This window comes from Amborella trichopoda, chromosome 13 (assembly GCF_054954075.1).
Source record: "Amborella trichopoda isolate Santa Cruz 75 chromosome 13, AtrichopodaSantaCruz75HAP2 v2.0, whole genome shotgun sequence".
Classification (NCBI taxonomy): Eukaryota; Viridiplantae; Streptophyta; class Magnoliopsida; order Amborellales; family Amborellaceae; genus Amborella; species Amborella trichopoda.
In genome coordinates this window covers 39,288,551-39,294,431 of record NC_142348.1, presented here as the reverse complement: position 1 = coordinate 39,294,431, position 5,881 = coordinate 39,288,551, and the positions used below count along the sequence as shown (strand labels likewise).

General features: G+C 33.1%; 1 long non-coding RNA gene across 1 annotated transcript; it reads right to left on the bottom strand.

The window, feature by feature from the left end:
• Positions 1 to 2,348: 2,348 nt before the first annotated feature.
• LOC148779216 (uncharacterized) lies at positions 2,349 to 4,447 on the bottom strand. Its single transcript, XR_016048174.1, has 2 exons — positions 4,023 to 4,447; positions 2,349 to 3,282 (listed from the first exon to the last, which is right to left on the bottom strand). It is a non-coding gene; the product is annotated as an uncharacterized LOC148779216 (long non-coding RNA).
• Between the last annotated feature and the right edge of the window lie 1,434 nt (positions 4,448 to 5,881).

The window sequence follows — 5,881 nt, the reverse complement described above, 5'->3', positions numbered from 1 at the left end:
CTCTCTTCCCCCCCTTGCCTTTCCCATTCTTTCTCCCTCTAATTCTCATGCCTTGCCCTCCCCCATATTCTCTCTCTCCTAAAAACGTAGGAAACTATCCCATACTGTCTTTCTTGCGTTACTATGCTCTCACGCCTTGCCCTCCCTTTCTCTCAAGACCTCTATTAGAAATATAATGGTAATGATGGAAGACACCTTTTTTTTTGTTGAGGATTAAATAGAGGATTGCCTCTTTGAAAACCCATTATTTCATTCAAGTTCAAAGCTACTATCAAAATCTGGATTTTGAATATGGAGGTCTCCTGCAGTTGTTAGTTTGCTTATTTTTCATAAGATAAGGAGGCGTGAGTGGAAGATCTGATGCTAAAATGCGAGATGGTCATGATAGGCAATGAACCCCGGTTATTATATGAGCATTTTGGATTTTTTCAAAAAGCAAATTTTGTTTTTGGGCTGCTATTTCTCTTGCGATAGAACCCTATAGAACCACCAACTTTTTCATTAGAAACACATTTTGATGCATTGTACCCATTCCAATTATTAACTTGTTAGTAAAACTTGGTGAGAAACAATACATTTGCAAAGTGTTCAATAAAATTCCTAATAGAGCACTAATGGAGAAGTCACTTCTATTAAAAAATTAAAAATAAAAAATTTATGTTGATTAATAATAATAGAGCAGCTCTGTTTTGGCCCATTTATGCTTCTTACAATGCTCAGTAAAGGCTTAGCATAGTAATAAAAGAGCAGCTCTGTTTTTGGCCCATTTATGCTTCTTACAATGCTCAGTAAAGGCTTAGCATACTAATAATAGAGCAGCTCTGTTTTTGACCCATTTCTTTAGGACGATTTGTGAAGGCTTAACATAGTAATAATAGAGCAGCTTTATTTTGGTCCATTTATGCTTCTTACAATGCTCAGAAATTTTGAAGCCTTGCATTGTATTTTTGCTTGTTCTCAAAATTCCTCTTATGTGCCATTGTTACACCCTCAAATATGGATTTTTTATTTTTTTTGAAAGGAAAGAACTTGGACATGCATGTCAATGTCATTCTAATGTCGTTTTGGATGAGGGGCTGTCTAATTATTATTTTATCTCTAATGTGGTTGTGCACATCAGTTTTCTCGACAATATGAGATCACGTTTTTGTTCGTCTACTTTAACAATGTATATTTGCTTTATGAAAATTGTGAGGAAACTAGTAAGATTGTATATATTCTACAATGTGATATACTTCCGTATTGCAATGACATCTTTTTCTAATTCCATAGGATAGATTTGACGTGCCCAAGATGTTCAACAGCAGAGAAGCCATAGAAGAATTGCCGTAAGAGTGTGGTGATGAAGATCCTAGAGTTACAATTAGCATCCAGAAGCCAAAGTGGTGCTTTTTGAATGGGGAACAAAGATAGTTTGTATAGGACAACAAAAGTAGGAGGCTCTAGTTTGAACTGTGGTGATGAAGATATCGGGTTTCAAAGTTATTAAGTTAAAGGCATGATACTTTTAAGCATATGTATTTTCAAGGCCAAAAATTATTTTTGGGAGAGAAAGAGATGGAACAATGTTGTAATCATATTATTTAAATTTTATATGAGCAATGTTAGTGGAGATTTTTCTAGTAATTCATATGGAATGATCACATACTTTGCTCTCTCTCTCTCTCCCAAGTCTCTTCCTTTTCTAGTAATTCATATGAAATTATCTCTCCCAAGTCTCTTCCTTTTCTAGTAATTCATATGAAATTATCACTCCCAAGTCTCTTCCCTTTCTAGTAATTCATATGAAATTATCACATGCTTTGCTCTCTCTCCCAAGTCTCTTCCTTATTTGATGGGTAAGTTGTGGTTTGAATCTTCAAGACTCTTTCTCTCTATCTCTCTTTCAAATTTCAAAATAATTTGTTGTACTTTATCTTTATGTGTCAATGTGAATAAAGCTTTTCTTATTTGATGGTTAAGTTGTGGTTTGAACCCTCAAATCTCTTACTCGCTCTCTTAAGTCCATGTAAACTATAGTTAATTAGTTATTGCCCAAGGCACCAATAGTACTCCATTTATTCTGGCAATGTCACCCAAAGAGAGTAAGAAAGCATAAACAATATCCTAGTGATGTATTTTGGTTTTGTTTTAATTTTTAAATAGTAATTTTGTGCGTCTTAAATTTCAAATAAAAGAAACAAATACCATGAAACAGGTTTTCTTGATATGAAATTGGAAAATGCAGTCCCTAATCCAACACATTCACAAGGAACAAAGAATGATGCTTTGCTTGAAATCATATTTAGTAAATTAGCAAAATATGGAGCATTTAATCAAGTGAAAATATATTTATTACATTTGATGCACAAGATAAATATTGCATCCACATTTCAACCTTACAATAATCATTACGTACAACTCCAAAATTACATGTACAAAGTTGTCGCATGTAAATGCTCAAAAATCTTAAATGCAAAGTAGCATTTCTAGCCCCAAAATTGTGTTAACATCACACCAAGAATGATGTTCTCTAACATATAACGATTACCTACTAAATTAGCCTCTTCTTAATGGACAATTCCTATAATCATGGCCAGTTTGGCCACATGAAGGAACCTTACAAAATCAGGGTTTCTTGGCAACTTCAACATGGGGCTTTAACTTTTTTTCAGGAGGCGGCCCTTTTGTAATGGACCGAACAGGGTTTTTTACATGGATGCTTTCACAATGAAGTTTATTTTCATCCTCTTCAGTTGCTAGACTTGCATTAGATATTTCATCAACCATAGGCAACCTCATACATTCTACTTCTTCAACATGTTCCAAAATTCTTGAAAATTGCTCCATAATGAACTTGTAACAATCATCAAATCTAGCACCTTTTGTACGAATTGTTGATGCTAATGATTGTATAGTTTGGACACGCTCAACATATGCAACTGATGTGCTCGAGTTAACATTTGATATCAATGATGTAGGGAGCATCCAACATTTTGGTAGGTATTGATCAGGAATTTTAATAAAATTTTCATTGAAGAGAACATGAAGAGAATGCATGCAAATGATACTTGTAAACTCGAACCCTTTACAACTGCAATTCATGACATTGTCTTGAACCATCAAAGAAACCTTTCACCCTTTTACTTTCTTAGAAAAGTGTGTCACTTCACAGGTTCCATTATCCTTTCTAGATGTCAAATATTGGAAAGATGAAATACTTTCTTCTTGTATCTTAAAAAATGCATAACTTCTTCTATGGCTCCTCTGCTGTTGAACATCTTGGACATGTTCAAACCTATCCTATGGAATTAGATAAAGACGTTATTGCAATATGGAAGTATATCACATTGTAGAATATATACAATCTTACTAGTTTCCTCGCAATTTCCATAAAGCAAATATACATTGTTAAAGTAGACAAACAAAAACGTGATCTCACATTGTCGAGAAAACTGACGTGCACAACTACATTAGAGCTACAATAATAATTAAACAGCTCCTCATCCAAAAACCACATTAGAAGGACATTGACATGCAAGTCCAAGTACTTTTCTTTTGAAAAAAAAATAAAAAATCCCTAAAGAAATGAGCTAAAACAATGCTTCTCTATTATTACTATGTTAAGCCTTCACAATTCGTCATAAAGAAATGGGCCAAAAACAGTGCTGCTCTATTATTACTATGCTAAGCCTTTACTGAGCATTGTAAGAAGCATAAATGGGCCAAAACAGAGCTGCTCTATTATTACCATTAATCAAACATAAATTTTTTAATTTTTAATTTTTATTTTTAATAGAAGTGAGTTCTCCATTAGTGCTCTATTAGGAATTTTATTGAACACTTTGTATATGTATTGTTTCTCACCAAGTTTTACAAACAAGTCAATAATTGCAGTGCTTACAATGCTTCAAAATGTATTTCTAGTGAGAAAGTCAGTGGTTCTATAGGGTTCTATTGTAAGAGAAAAAGGAGCCCAAAAACAAAATTTTCTTTCTGAAAAGATCCAAAATGCTCATATAATAATCGGGGGGCTTCATTACCTATCATGACCATCTCTCATTTTAGCATCAGATCTTCCAGTCTTCCTTATCTTGTGAAAAATAAGCAAACCAGGAACTGCAGATCAAGATTTTGAGAGTAGGTTTGAACTTGAATGAAATAATGGGTTCTCAAAGAGGCAATCCTCCTTTTAATTTTCAACAAAAAAAAAAGATGTCTTCCATCCATTGCATCCCTAATAGAGGCTTGAGAGAGAGGGACGGCAAGGCATGAGAGAATAGTAACGCAAGAGAGAGAGTATGAGATATTTTCCTATGTTTCTTCCTACGTTTTTTAGGAGAGAGAGAGAGTATGGGGGAGGGCAAGGCATGAGAGGTTGAGGGAGAGAGAATGGGGAAGGCAACGGGGGGAGGGAGCGCAGACGCGTGACAGAGAGGGGATAGAGTCGGTGGGCCAAAATTCAAAATTTCTCATTTTTTGGAAGGTTGTATTTGAAGTTTTTAGCGAAAAGCCTAAAATGCCTTTGTATATAGGCATTGGTCATCAAATAATGTGATGGTAGTAAGTGTATAAGGGTACTTCACAAGTCCCTCTAACTTGAACCTATTGTTTTTGGAGGGTTGTTAACTCCATAGAATCCACTTCACAAGTCCCTCTATTGAACCTATTGTTTTTGGAGGGTTGTTAACTCCATAGAATCCATATATATATATATAGTGGACGTATAAGTAAAAATGATCTCAACGGTCCAGATTGAATCTTGGTTGATCTGACGATCATAGATACCCAATAGTATTTGAATTTTAATGTTTTTTTCTACAAATTCAAATCACTTAAAATTTTAGACGTGTGTTCATAAAAAATAGATGAATATTCGAAATATATCAAAATATATTTTAAATGAAAAACATTAACCAAAATGCCCCTATAAAAATTTGAGGGTATTTTGATCAATTTTTTAATGGATTGTTTTTTATATATATTTTTATTAGGTGCAGCTTGATGAAAAGAACACACATATAAAATTTCAAGTGATTTAGATTTGTAAAAAAATAATTAAAATTCAAATACTACCAGACATTTGTGATTGTCTAATCGGCCTAGATTGAATTTGGGCCGTTGGGCTAATTTTTGCTTGTGAGCCCACTGGCTCACATGATCGTTTTCCATATATATATATATATATATATATATATATATAATAATTATATGAGACTCTCTCACATTCATGTGTGTAGGACCCCAAAGGATCACCATTAAATTTGGCACATATCTCTAGAAAAGTTATCACATGGTGTGTGGGACTTGACTTTTTTAGAAATCTGTGTCAAATTTAATATTGATCCTTTGGGGTCCTATATACATGGGTGTGGGAGGGTCTCACAGGACTATTACTCTTTCTATATATATACATGTAATGGGATAATTTAAACTTCACAGCCCTTCAAATTATAAAGGTTAAAGATGAAGAGAGCTATGAAGGGGTGGATTTACTAATTTTGTAGTTCATTTTTAAAAAAAAATTACTTTTTGTGATATCTTCATCATTAAGTAAAGACAATTTTGTAAATATTACTACATGACAAGAGGTACTTTTGTCATCTCCATAAAAGGTAAAGTTCAAATTTTTACTAAAAGACAAGTGCACTCTACATATAAAATTTCAAGACACTAACTTCTAAAACGTCATTGTAATTTTGTAAAAATTTCAAATTTTCTTTTGCTTAATAGTTAAGATATTTATTAAAATAGTTATTTAAACAAAAGGAAATCATTGTTTTTATATATACACCCATCACAACCCCTTCTAACTTTAGCTTTTGTATTTTGATGGTTTGTTAACTCTACACAAACCCTATATATATATATATATATATATATATAATTTCATGCAACCGTT